We start from the raw sequence: 15,385 nt of genomic DNA, 5'->3' as shown, positions 1-15,385 counted from the left end.
TGTTAGAATCATTCAAAGTAATAATGAAATCGTATGCAATAACAGAAAACGTCAAAAACCTGAGAATTTACGTTTTAAGAGGGTTTCATAATGATTTAAAACGTACCGGCTAATAGACAAAATCATAAAATACTGACACCTGTTAAAGTCTGGAAACACGGAAATGGATTATAGACGAAATCAATTTCACGATTATTGCGTGATTTTGAACATGTTTTATCATGAAAAATTGCACATCGATAGGTGTTTAATACAGCAGTAAAAAGCGGTGCTCAAGTGCATGTGAGCTGTCGATTCGCATTGTATCTATGTGCATTCGCACTATTTTGTTAATATCTCCCTCCAAAAGTGCCTACTAAGAAAAACATAATGAAACTTATACATTGTTTGTCGAGCGGTCTTAACTTGCAGGTATTGCACAATAGCTAGTAAAGGCCCGGTAGAATGTCATTTCCCGAGTATCATCCGTCTAATATTTAAATTAAGATTCACCGCGTGATTTAGTTACATGTGGCTTTGTTTCTTATGAAATCTCTTTATTGTTGCACTTTGTTTTGTGTATGTTTTGTTTTTTTCAGAAATTATGCATTTGTTTCACCATCGAAGCGCGTAATGCGGCAACGAAAATATAAACGGCCCGATATCAGAAAACATAATGAAGACACAAGGGGCTATGTGCCATTAAGTTAGGCCACAATTAAAATATTGTTGGTTTGCCCTTTACCGTCCCAAGATTTTACAGGTGGGTAGGTAGGTAGGAGAATTATTTTATTTTAGAAATTATATTTTTAATACACTTATAGTCTATGAATATTTATAACACTGGTATTAAAGCACTGTTGCAGTGTAAGAAGTTCTATGTAGCTTAACCATATCTTGTTTGCTGTTTTCTTGCATATATTAATATCAAATGCATGCTTGTGTGTTATTACATCAAATATGTGTTCAATAAATGAGGTTAATTGCTCTGAATGTAAATAAAATATCTACAATAAGGAAAACATCAATACCACTTATTGTAACAAGATATTTATAAATTATGATATTCCAATGTAATTGTATCAACTATCATGCATGGGTTTTGGTTACTTCGGTTTGCAGTAAGTATAAAACTATTTAAAATCAGTTTTCACTTGAATGAATGAATGAACAGTAAAGCAAACCGTTTAAGAACCTATAGAATTAATTTGACTGACTGTGACAACCAAGTTTAAACAAAATAAATCGTTTCAATTTTTCATATAAGTTCTCACTACAGGTTAAAAGCGAAAAAAGATTAACATGTGCAAATATGTACTTCATTTGAAAACTGTTATCCATTTCAAACAGAAATCTTCCGTTAAATAACAATAAAAACAAAATGTTCAAAGCACAAGAGATGCTGTGCTTTTCATTTGTTTAGATCGTATTCACAATTGAACAGAAGTTTACATGTTGACCTTCATTGAAGATTAACACTGTCCGCCATTTTCATGATTTTGATTGTTTTGACAGAAAGCGAAAATCTCTTCTATTTCCTGTGCAAAACAATTTTAAAAACTCGTAAATTAATTTCTTTTTACTGAAAATAGTTATACAATTTATGTTTAAACCATATGTGATATGAAACCATGCATGACATTTCTTTAAAAAAAATAATTTTGAAATCGGAACCACATGTACTTTATTGTTTGAAACAAAATGGCGGACTAAGTTGACCGTTTATAGACGCTTGCATAATTGCGCACCTCCTATTATTCCAAAATATTGACTACAGTATATGTCATTCACAGCTGTTGATAATGACTCCTAACACTTCCCATATACATTTGGTTTAAAATCATATCTCGCAATATTGAACGCTTAATTGCAACAACCAGTTTTGAAAAAAGGTCGCACATAAATCAACCTTTACAACAATAATTGTTGTGCAGACACCTTTTTTAAACAGAAGATTACTCCACGAGGTCGGATATTCACGTAAAACAGTCATTTAATGAGCGAACGCATGCAATACATCATTAAGTCCATATATAATTAAGAGCGGTGTATGCACATATTCGTTATTGAACATATTCCTCTAAATTAAGCACAATATATTTAAAGAACATACTTTTTTCTCGTCGATGATAGAAGCTTGTCACCGTTCGCCAACCAATTTCACTCCTCTGCACTTAACCTACTGCAAGATGGCTAAACTTGTCGAACGTTTCTATTCGCACGCACACCACTTTGACGGTTGGGATTGGTGGAATGTTTAAGATTTCCTAGTCAAAGATCCTAGTAACAAGTGGGCTGTAAGCGAAATAAACAATACAGCTTGTGCGTTCCGGCCGTTGTACCATTTACGCCCTTAGTCTTAGTTGAAATGACAAGTGATACTTGAAAAAAAAACCTGCGATTGCTATAAAGCGGCCCGTACATGTGTAGAAACCGCGCTCTATGAAACGGTTTTATTGAATGTGCGTGAAGTGTCGTCCCAGATAAGCTTGTGCGGTACCATCGTGTGTTTTTAAATGCCTGTAATTTAGTATGTGTTTGAATAGATTTTAACAGAATTAATTTGTGATTACAGGTTTTCAAGTTATAATGTTAAACAAAAATGTGTTTATTCATCATAATTTTCATTCTATTTGTCTTTTTTTTAAATATGTTATGAAAGCGGGTGCTGTTTAGTGTACATTAGCTTTTTGCACAAAATGAAATTGATATCTACCTTTGGGTTTGTGTGGGTTTGTGTTCGAGAGTGCAGTAATTTTCATGGAATGAATACTTGGTATAAGGATAATTAATAGAATGTAAAAAACTTAAAAAGTCGAATCAAATGAAATTATATGCTAGATATTATATACGGGTTCTAAGATATCACATTACACTGAAACATTTTACTGTGAGTGCTTCAAACTTTTCAGTCACTTGGTGACTTTTATTAAAATTTGAAAGCAAACAAATACAACACCAATTTCACAATTTAAGTAAAAAAAACGACGCGACTTTTCCCAATCTGAAAGGCCCCGGCCCTGTTCTCGAAATGGTAAAGAATTAAAAAAAACATTTCTAACTTAGCCAAGTGACTTGCGGAAGTAAGTAAACGATGGACAATTTAAGAAACATATACTTCGTTAAAATGAAAGCAATTTAAAACATGTGTGTTCTCATACTGCTCGTCGGGTCCAAGAAATATATCCAAATCATCCCAAAAAATTAAATGCTGCAAGCTATAGATCCCGCAATTACGTATTTGCTGAGTGTTCTTATGTCATTTGCGAGTTTTAATTTTGGTAAATACATTCATATTGAATTGTTCAGTACGACTAAAGTTATAGTCAAACATATACATTTTCGTGTAAATAGAAATAAGTGCGGATACTTTGTTAGCGGTGTAAGGGCCTCAGCAAAATATATGTAAGTAAAAATATATAGTTTGTACATGAAGAAACATCTGTTAGGACTCCGGACTATTTTAAAGGGACCTGTTCACGTTTTGATAAATTGAATAAAAATGACACAAAATGTTTCAGATTTGGAAATGTTCGTTGTAGTTTTTTTAAAGAAAACAGTACTACGAGAGTTGCCTTCAAAATGAACAAAAGGAATCCGTATTTTTTTCAAGTACATCCACGGTTTTCTCGAACCATTGTTGTGTTAAATACTATACTTCAATGAACATGCAATTTGTCAATATTATTCAACATGCCTTATAAGAAAATTAGTGAAGCTATGAAGGGCATTGTTTTAGGCTTTTTGAGATGCAAATGCAGTTACAGAAGCATTCAAATGAACTAAAATGATGGACCCTGCTATTTCATTGGGAAGTATTCGGAATATTCGACATGACGCTACTGTATAGCGCAGAACAACGCCTGGTGGTGCTACAAATTCAACTTCAAGTAGACGTCCATATACGGTCACGCCTGACGTCGTATGCAAAATTCGTCGGTGGATCTCTAAAATCAATCCGCCGACCCAGAGAAAAAAGGCATTGGACACAGGAATGTTCAAGGGAACAGTATTCTACATCATTAGGCATGTTGTGAAAGCAAAACTACGGAAGAAGTTCAAGGCTCATCAGCTCAACGTGGCACAGATTCAGAAGCGCAGGGCCAGGTCTTGGAAGCTATATATCTTAAGCTTAAATGTGGCAAGTGGAGAGATTTTGTTTCATCTGACGAGCGATGTTTTATCTTGGTGGAAGTTATGGAGAAGAAAAGTATGTTATGTCAGAATGGGAGAAAACGTTGGCGATAAACTGAAATTTGTAAAACGTGATGCGTTTGCCCGTGGCTTCATGGCGTGTGCTGCTTTATCGTCCAGAGCTAAATCAGTGATCAGAATAATTCCCAAAGGGACCAAGGTAAACTCAGAATACTATATCAATAAAGTTCTGAAACAATTTATACGAAAGGATGTACCGAGACTCTTTCCGGAGGATAAACACGTCATGACTTTCCATCAGGACAGTGCATCTAGCCACAATTGTAAACACTGTTTTCTAAAACAAATATCAAAACATTAAGTTCATAACACCCGAAGAATTGACTTAAGTCTCTAGATGCGGCCCAAATGGATTTTGGCATATGGGGATACTAAAACGACGCTTACAGAATCGACAAGTAAACTCACTTTCTGGTCTAAAAATAGCTCTGAAGGACGAATGGCGCAAATTGGAACAAACAAACATCAACTAGACATTATAATCTTGGCCAAAGCGTTGCAGAATAAGTTACAATTGCCATGAATCTCATATTGAGCATTTGTTACAAAAAAAAAAGAAATTTAGATTATAAATTATTCATATTTTTGTTTTGTTCGTCATGAAATTGGGCACCTCTCGTACTGAACATTTATGATGCCCTTAAATATCCATTATATGCATCGTTTGGCGATTTAAAAAAAAGAGTTACAAAAGCGATACGATTGAATAATTTGGAAAGTTGAATTGATATCGTTATATTTTGTGACATTACGAGGAATGCTTATACAAAGTATAATTTATGCCATGAACTATATCAGCATGGATGAAGGAGTGGTTAAAGCGCTAGGCGTTTACTCCAAGTGTCAGTGGTTCGGGTCCAGGTAAAGATTTTTGTTTTATACTGCAGCTCTTTAGTTCCGATGTTTACATTTATCAATTTAAAGCATTTAATTACAAATTTCAAACCAGGTCAAAAATCAGTAAACAAGCCCCTTTAATACATACAGATTTATCATATCCGTTTTATGTGGCGGCCACTAAAAAACGGAAACCGTCGCTTGCTGAAACAATAACAACATTATTGTCCTTATTTCATGACTCACTGACTCACTGTTCTTTATCCACGAATGGTGTATTTTTAGTTTGGTTTTGGAATAGTTTGCAGACGGATAAGCTGCACGATGCTGAGTGTTTATATCGTTATTCAAAAACGTTTTCCTGCCAACAAGAAGTGTCCACATTGCAAATTACTAGAAGTTGGTATATACGTTTTAATAAAACGTACTTAACCCACCGCGAACGACAACGAAATGATGGTCAGAACATTTATCATTATATTCAGTTATATACATGGTTAATTTGTAAATTCACACATTCATTAAAAAAATATAAGAAATAACTTGACGTACACATTATTACCTTTTATAAATTACTCACTCGAAATGCATTCAAGTAAGAGTTTACAATAATTAATGAATCAAATTAACTTAATTGACTCGCGTCATGCGAAAATTGGTCTTATGCCATATGCGACCAGCGTAGCTTCAGACCTGCCTGCGCATTTGCGCAGTCTGGATAGGCGATACCCAATCCGCTAATGAGACCAAGAAACCTTAGGTGACATTATAGCGGGCAGCGTAGATCTTGGCCGCCCGTAGTTAAAGCCGATGTTCACATGTCCGTGAATATAACGAATACCCATTTAACATAATCAAAAAACCACCAGGAATTGTCTGATGTCAGATATTGCTGACAGTCAGATCCTCGGACTTGCCTAATTTAAAAAAAAGGCGTAAAAAAGTTGTTTGTTTTCACCAACCCAATTGCACTAACGTCCCTACGTGTTTGTGCGAACCACACCCTGATTTTCGGTATTGCAATATTAGTTTTTGATCATATTCACTAAAATAACTATAACATAAAAAAACAATCGATCAACTTTACTTTACTGACTTCAAATTGACCAAAACCATATAAATATAATGTTAAATACAGAGTGGGAAGATTTCTGCATGTCATGGCATATTCTTATTAAGGGTAATCAATCGCAAAAGAAAAATTTAGAAAACAAAACTAACGTTTAGTCGACCTACCTACCATCATGTTTGGCTATGTTAGTGAAACTTTCTTTTGGACTAACTATACGAAAACTTTGTACTTATGTGCTCTATAACCCCTAGATAATCTAGCTTTCACCCGCCAACATTTTTTGCTTAATTGGTAATTGTAGGCTTAGGTACTACTTAAAAGTACCCGGGTACTCTGAAGTATACTATCATGTACCCCGGGTACGGAGAATACGCTTAAAGGCACCCGGCCATACTCCGGCGTACTTTTAAACATATTTCCACACATATTATCACAGCATGGACATGGACCTATTTGTGTAGGTCCCTGGCATGAATATTTAATAAAGACATACGTTAAGGGAAATCTAGAGAACACAATAGGAACTATTTAAATATTTTTAAGGCTCATTATTTTTCATGTTGAACATTTCAATCGTGAATTAAGATGTTATTAAGAAAATTTAATAAATAATTAAATCAGTTAAGTAAATATTGAGAACTGCACAAACAACGTTTATTTCAGGCAATAAACTTTGATTTTACATGTAAAACGTTATTTAAATAAAAAAATACGAAAGTTATAGACAAAAGCTGATATGTCCTTTTCAATAAAAAAAAGTATGACATGTCCTGACATCTTACACAGTTTTCCAAACGAATAACTCCGGTACTTGTTCATTTAAAATCACAAAAATCATTTCCGGCTAGATATTTTTGTATGAGTTTGAGAGCGATTTTTAAATAAAAGATTGCTAAAAACCACTTTAGTTTTAGCCTTAACTTAACAGAGTTCCGCTAATAAATATTTCCGGACCAATTTTAGAATCACAAACTTCATTTCGGCTATAGATGTGTATATTACCTTTAAAATGACACTTACAAGGGAAATATTAATAACGAAATGGTAATTGTTTAGACAAACAAAGATATGTACTATTCAATAAAAAAGCCATCCTCGGTCTTTAAGTACTGTTTATTGGAATAAAGCGGGTGTAAACTATGATAACGTTGTAATCTGCCGAATTCTTCAGTACCGTTTTCAGTATCGGGTGACGTAATAGCAAATATGGCGGCGGTCAATTTATGGATTCTGGGATTGTCTATCGGGGCATATGAAATTCCAACCATCGCAGCGACCTAGATCGGTCAGGGGCGATAAGAATGGACAGGGATAACGTGCACGAATAAATATTGCAGTCGGCTCTTTTATTATCGGCGAATACGAAAATAAAAAAATACGTTTTCAGAAATCGCAATAAAAAAAAATTTGGGTCGGGGGGTAAAAAGTGGGTCGGTCGGTAAAGGGCAAACAAACTTAATTTTAATTTAGGCCTCACCGCAAAAAATGTGACGAATAAAAAAATTCTGCAAACCACCCCTCCCGGCATAACATTACAGGACAATAAGATTTAAAGATGTAAATTTGGGTCTGTCAACCTAAAAAGAGACATTTAAGCTGACGTAATTTGGTTGAGTCTGTAACAAACCTGAAACTACCATATCGGAGACCAAAGTGTTCAACACTGAACAGAACGTACTATGTTTGACACTGTAATAAACAATTCTATTCAGCATTTTTTTATTTTTAGTTCAGTCATGCTTGCATGATTTTAACAGAGAGATATCCATGTACTGGATAATTAACGCACACCTTTAAATGCAATGAGAAAAAAGCCGTTAAATAAACACTTTTAAACGAAGCATACTCGGTTAAAGTTTTCACATATCATATTACATCGTTTGTCTGAAGATTATTCGAATAGTATAGTAGTTTGAAAGTAAACTTTACATAAACTTTGTAAAAGAAAACCAAACGAGACAAGTATTTTGTCGTGTTAACGTGTACTTCAAAGAAACATGCTCATAGTAGCAGAATGTATAAAATAATATTTAACGTTCGTAATTTTTACAAACACTTTAAAATATGTCTTTTTAAAGTATAGGTACAGCTAAAAGTTAAAGATATAGCTAAAATGTCTACGTGTTTTTGTAACCAGCTAATACAAGAAGGAAAAACTTTACCTTAACTAATTGACTTTTCCACGTAGTGAAACTCTTTTTAGGAACTCAAATCAAATCTTTGTTTAAAATATTATTTCAAACAAATTAAATATATAGATAGAACTGAAGCTGCCTAAGTATCTGCTTTGTTTCATCCGTGTCCAGAGGTTTTATACGTAAACTGTCCGACAGTGTAGGTTCCCACTGTGAATTGACGTTTTTTGTGACTGACCACGCGTATGCAATTTACTTCGTGAATGTCTAAGTTGTTCCGTGGAATATTTGAGGATTGTGAAAATAAAGAAAAAACATACCTAAAAAGATTCAATATTTTCTGACATGATCGGGTGCCGTTTCGCGTATTAGCTGGTCACGCACACACGTTTCCGGTATTATCCGTTATAGTAAGTCGAAGTGATACTGTGATTATCACTGGAGTTATAAATGTGCCAACTCTATTCAATCCAACATATTTCAGTATAGTTTCGATTTATATTGTCCAAGCCGAAATATTCAGAATATTGGGTTTTCCTTTATGCGTTATTATTGTGTGTTTGGTGTCGGTAGAAATACCGATGTCTATGAAATTATCTAAATATCCAGTTATTTGAAAAAACAATGCACGATTTAGACAACGTTATTTTTAAAATTCGTATCGCAAATAAAAGACAGCGAATGAAAATTGGCATGGGTTGTATTGGGATTTCTGCTCAACATGTATAGTCATCATGAATCCTAACTGTTAGGTTTAATTATTGTAAATTCTCAAACGTCCGACATTCCGATTATATATATTCAAATATAAAATAAAGTTCTTAACTTGTTTTAATAAATCTGATATAAAATTGAATGTGATAATCTCACCATCAACAAAATTGTGTTTTTCAATCAAATTAATTTGCGCCATTGATATTACCTGCAATTAGGGCAATTCAGTTTTACTAAAATGTGAAATCGAAAATAGAGCGGTTTTAACGGGGATTTCCGTTTACGTGTATTTGATACGGATAGCAATATTGGACATGTTTTGCAATTTAAGTGATGACCTAACTTTAAATATTTAAAACTTGAATTATTATGTTAACCTAGTACTAATTTTAATATTTATAACATAACTAATATTTAAACAAATACAACTAATAATGATGATGATGATGATGATGATGATGATGATGATGATGATGATAATAATAATAATAATTATTATTATTATTATTATTATTATTATTATTATTATTATTATTATTATTATTATTATTATTATTATTATAATTCTTCGGTTCCCATCATAACCTCTAAGATATTTCGGTCATATAAAAAATTGTGCTGTTCAATCAAATATCATAATTTGCGCCTTTTATATTGCCTGTAATTAGGGCTATTCAGTTTTATTTCTTGTTATTACAATTTATATCGACCTTTTTTTCTAAAATGTGCAAATACTTTTGATATCGCTAAATCAAGGCAAGTGGAAAACATGAAACGTACCTTCAGATCACATTGCTGTATCTTTTCCATTTGCATTTACCAAAATGTGAAATCGAAAATAGAGCGGAATTAATGGGGATTTCCGTTGACGTGTATTTGATACGGATAGCAATACTGGACATGTTTTGCAGTTTTAGTGATGACCTAGCTTTAATGCTTAAAACTTGAATTATTATGTTAATCTTAGACTAATTTTACTATCTATAATAATACGTATATTTCTACTAATACAAATACAACTAATAATGATAATAATAATAATAAAAATAATAATATAAATACTACTACTACTACTAATAATAATAATAATAATGCTTCGGTTCCCATCATAACCTCTAAGATATTTAGGTTATATAAAATATTGTGTTGTTCAATCAAATATAATAATTTGCGCCATTGATATTACCTGCAATTAGGGCTATTCAGTTTTATTTCTAGTTATTTCAATTTATATCGACTTTTTTTCTAAAATGTGCACATACTATTGATATCGCTACAGCAAGGCAAGCGGTGAACATAAAACGTACTGTCAGATCACATTGTTGTATCTTTTCTATTTGCATTTACCAAAATGAGAAATCGATAATAGAGCGGAATTAACGGGGATTTCTATTGACCGGTATTTGATACGGATAGCAATATTGGACATATTTTGCAGTTTTAGTGATGACCTGACCTGGCTTTAATAATTTAAAACTTGAATTATTATGTTAATGTAATACTAATTCTAATATTTATACTTATATGCATAATAATACGAATACAACTACTAATGATGATGCTGATACTACAACTACTATTAATAACAAGAGCACCGCCTTGCTGGTGCAGACCGCTCATCTATTTTCTTTTTAAAGGTGAAGGGACTCTCATTCTCAATCACAAAGGAGGGAGGGGTGGAGTGAAGAGGGGTGTATAGTGTGGGTGTGTGGACATTTATTACATTATCTTCCAAACATGCGAAAAAAATGCAAAAAAAAAATCAGGGGGGTGGGGGTAGGGGGGATTCTTGGGTGCGATGGTTGGACGGTATTTCAAACATAAAATAATAAAAATAAATATTTGTGTTTTTTAACCGTTTCAAAAAAAATGGGGGGGGGTGGCGGGGGTATAGTGTGAGGGTGTGGTGGTAATTTGTGAGTTGATCTTAAAAAAAAATAAGTGGGGGGGATTCGCGTGAGGGGAGGGGGGGGGTGGGGGGATTCTTGGGTGCGATGGTTGGACGGTATTTCAAACATAAAATAATAAAAATTAATATTTGTGTTTTTTAACCGTTTCAAAAAAAGGGGGGGTGGGGTGGGGGTATAGTGTGAGGGTGTGGTGGTATTTTGTGAGATGATCTTTAAAAAAATAGGGGGGAATTCGGGGGGGGGTGGGGGCGGGAGGGTACGGGGGATGGTTTGGGTGGAGCCTATTGTGGTATGTCAGGTAAGAGTAGTTTTGACGAAGTATCAATCAAATCTAATCATAAATAAAGAAGGTATAGCAATTTTAGCAAAATTTAATAATTTGACCTTGAGAGTCAAGGTAATTCAAAGGTCAAGGTAAAATTCAACTTGCCAGGTACAGTAACCTCATGATAGCATGAAAGTATTTGAAGTTTGAAAGCAATAGCCTTGATACTTAAGAAGTAAAGTGGATCGAAACACAAAATTTAACCATATATTCAAAGTTACTAAGTCAAAAAAGGGCCATAATTCCGTAAAAATGACAACCATAGTTATGCAACTTGTCCTTTTACCTATCCCTTATGATAGTTTGCGGGTGTTCCAAGTATGAAAGCCATATCTATGATACTTTAGGGGTAAAGTGGACCAAAACACAAAACTTAACCAAATTTTCAATTTTGTAAGTATAAAGGGCCCATAATTCCGTCCAAATGCCAGTCAGAGTTACATAACTTTACTTGCACAGTCCCCTTATGATAGTTAATAAGTGTTGCAAGTATGAAAGCAATAGCTTTGATACTGTAGGAATAAAGTGGACCTAAACACAAAACTTAACCAAATTTTCAATTTTCTAAGTATAAAAAGGGCACACAATTCTGTCAAAATGCCAGTCATATTTACATTACTTTGTCTGCACAGTCCCCTTATGATAGTTAGTAAGTGTTGCAAGTATGAAAGCAATAGCTTTGATACTTAAGGAATAAAATGGACCTAAACACAAAACTTAACCAATATTTTCAATTTCTAAGTATAAAAAGGGCACTTAATTCTGTCAAAATGCACGACAGAGTTATCTAACTTTGCCTGCCCAGTCCCCTCATGATAGTCAGTAAGTGTACCAAGTTTGAATGCAATAGCATTGATACCTTCTGAGAAAAATGGACCAAAACGCAAAACTTAACCAAAATTTTCAATTTTCTAAGTATAAAAAGGGCACATAATCCTGTCCAAATGCACGCCAGAGTTATCTAACTTTGCCTGCCCAGTCCCCTCATGATAGTTAGTAAGTCTACCAAGTTTGAATGCAATAGCATTGATACTTTCTGAGAAAAGTGGACCAAAACGCAAAACTTAACCGGACGCCGACGCCGACGCAGACGCCGACGCCAAGGTGATGACAATAGCTCAGATTTATAGATGACCTAAAAATAATTCTAATAATAATAATAATAATAATAATAATAATAATAATAATAATAATAATAAAAATAATAATAATAATTATAATAATGCTTCGGTTCCCATCATAATCACTAAGATATTTCGGTCATATAAAAAATTGTGTTGTTCAATCAAATATCATAATTTGCGCCTTTTATATTGCCTGTAATTAGGGCTATTCAGTTTTATTTCTTGTTATTACAATTTATATCGACCTTTTTTCTAAAATGTGCACATACTTTTGATATCGCTAAATCAAAGCAAGTGGAAAACATGAAACGTACCTTCAGATCACATTGCTGTATCTTTTCCATTTGCATTTACTAAAATGTGAAATCGAAAATATAGCGGAATTAATGGGGATTTCCGTTGACGTGTATTTGATACGGATAGCAATACTGGACATGTTTTGCAGTTTTAGTGATGACCTGGCTTTAATGCTTAAAACTTGAATTATTATGTTAATCTTAGACTAATTTTACTATCTATAATAATACGTATATTTCTACTAATACAAATACAACTAATCATGATTATAATAATAAAAATAATAATAATATTAATACTACTACTAATAATAATAATAATAATAATGCTTCGGTTCCCATCATAACCTCTAAGATATTTCGGTTATATAAAATATTGTGTTGTTCAATCAAATATAATAATGTGCGCCATTTATATTGCCTGCAATTAGGGCTATTCAGTTTTATTTATAGTTATTTCAATTTATATCGACTTTTTTTCTAAAATGTGCACATACTATTGATATCGCTACAGCAAGGCAAGCGGTGAACATAAAACGTACTGTCAGATCACATTGTTGTATCTTTTCTATTTGCATTTACCAAAATGTGAAATCGATAATAGAGCGGAATTAACGGGGATTTCTATTGACCGGTATTTGATACGGATAGCAATATTGGACATATTTTGCAGTTTTAGTGATGACCTGACCTGGCTTTAATAATTTAAAACTTGAATTATTATGTTAATGTAATACTAATTCTAATATTTATACTTATACTTATATGTATAATAATTCGAATACAACTACTAATGATGATGCTGATACTACAACTACTATTAATAACAAGAGCACCGCCTTGCTGGTGCAGACCGCTCATCTTTTTTCTTTTTAAAGGTGAAGGGACTCTCATTCTCAATCACAAAGGAGGGATGGGTGGAGTGAAGAGGGGTGTATAGTGTGGGGGTGTGGACATTTATTACAATATCTTCCAAACATGCGAAAAAAATGCAAAAAAAAATTCAGGGGGGTGGGGTGTGGGGGGATTCTTGGGTGCGATGGTTGGACGGTATTTCAAACATAAAATAATAAAAATAAATATTTGTGTTTTTTAACCGTTTCAAAAAAAATGGGAGGGTGGGGTGGCGGGGGTATAGTGTGAGGGTGTGGTGGTAATTTGTGAGATGATCTTAAAAAAAAATAAGTGGGGGGAATTCGCGTGAGGGGAGGGGGGGTGGGGGATTCTTGGGTGCGATGGTTGGACGGTATTTCAAACATAAAATAATAAAAATAAATATTTGTGTTTTTTAACCGTTTCAAAAAAAATGGGGGGGTGGGGTGGGGGTATGGTGTGAGGGTGTGGTGGTATTTTGTGAGATGATCTTTAAAAAAAATAGGGGGGAATTCGGGGGGGATGGGGGGAGGGTACGGGGGATGGTTTGGGTGGAGTCTATTGTGGTATGTCAGGTAAGAGTAGTTTTAACGAAGTATCAATCAAATCTAATCATAAATAAAGAAGGTATGGCAATTTTAGCAAAATTTAATAATTTGACCTTGAGAGTCAAGGTCATTCAAAGGTCAAGGTAAAATTCAACTTGCCAGGTACAGTAACCTCATGATAGCATGAAAGTATTTGAAGTTTGAAAGCAATAGCCTTGATACTTAAGAAGTAAAGTGGATCGAAACACAAAATTTAACCATATATTCAAAGTTACTAAGTCAAAAAAGGGCCATAATTCCGTAAAAATGACAACCATAGTTATGCAACTTGTCCTTTTACCTATCCCTTATGATAGTTTGCAGGTGTTCCAAGTATGAAAGCCATATCTATGATACTTTAGGGGTAAAGTGGACCAAAACACAAAACTTAACCAAATTTTCAATTTTCTAAGTATAAAGGGCCCATAATTCCGTCCAAATGCCAGTCAGAGTTACATAACTTTACCTGCACAGTCCCCTTATGATAGTTAATAAGTGTTGCAAGTATGAAAGCAATAGCTTTGATACTGTAGGAATAAAGTGGACCTAAACACAAAACTTAACCAAATTTTCAATTTTCTAAGTATAAAAAGGGCACATAATTCTGTCAAAATGCCAGTCATATTTACATTACTTTGTCTGCACAGTCCCCTTATGATAGTTAGTAAGTGTTGCAAGTATGAAAGCAATAGCTTTGATACTTAAGGAATAAAATGGACCTAAACACAAAACTTAACCAATATTTTCAATTTCTAAGTATAAAAAGGGCACTTAATTCTGTCAAAATGCACGCCAGAGTTATCTAACTTTGCCTGCCCAGTCCCCTCATGATAGTCAGTAAGTGTACCAAGTTTGAATGCAATAGCATTGATACTTTCTGAGAAAAATGGACCAAAACGCAAAACTTAACCAAAATTTTCAATTTTCTAAGTATAAAAAGGGCACATAATTCTGTCCAAATGCACGCCAGAGATATCTAACTTTGCCTGCCCAGTCATCTCATGATAGTAAGTAAGTGTACCAAGTTTGAATGCAATAGCATTGATACTTTCTGAGAAAAGTGGACCAAAACGCAAAACTTAACCGGACGCCGACGCCGACGCAGACGCCGACACCGACGCCAAGGTGATGACAATAGCTCAGATTTATAGATGACCTAATAATAATTCTAATAATAATAATAATAATAATAATAATAATAATAATAATAATAATAATAATAATAATAATAATAATTATAATAATGCTTCGGTTCCCATCATAATCACTAAGATATTTCGGTCATATAAAAAATTGTGCTGTTCAATCAAATATCATA

General features: G+C 33.6%; 2 protein-coding genes across 35 annotated transcripts in view; both read right to left on the bottom strand.

The window, feature by feature from the left end:
* LOC127841945 (uncharacterized) overlaps nt 1-15,385 on the bottom strand; it is a 472,965-nt gene that overhangs the window by 23,446 nt on the left and 434,134 nt on the right. For 2 of the 16 annotated variants that reach the window (XM_052371097.1, XM_052371113.1), the window contains exon 2: nt 12,626-12,664. The exons of 9 other annotated variants lie outside the window; for them this stretch is intronic. The gene's annotated coding sequence lies outside the window, so the exon portion shown is untranslated. Of the gene's footprint in view, nt 1-2,092; nt 2,250-4,391; nt 4,410-9,732; nt 9,824-12,625; nt 12,665-15,385 lie in introns of those variants that run through there. 5 more of the 16 variants (XM_052371111.1, XM_052371099.1, XM_052371112.1 and 2 more) reach the window with 5 other exon arrangements.
* The window catches only part of LOC127841950 (cytochrome P450 3A21-like), a 196,448-nt gene that overhangs the window by 122,454 nt on the left and 58,609 nt on the right, over nt 1-15,385 (bottom strand). The gene's annotated exons all lie outside the window — the stretch shown is intronic.

This window comes from Dreissena polymorpha, chromosome 8 (assembly GCF_020536995.1).
Source record: "Dreissena polymorpha isolate Duluth1 chromosome 8, UMN_Dpol_1.0, whole genome shotgun sequence".
Taxonomy (NCBI): domain Eukaryota; kingdom Metazoa; phylum Mollusca; class Bivalvia; order Myida; family Dreissenidae; genus Dreissena; species Dreissena polymorpha.
The sequence above is the reverse complement of the archived record's forward strand: the minus strand, read 5'-3'. Positions and strand labels throughout refer to the sequence as shown.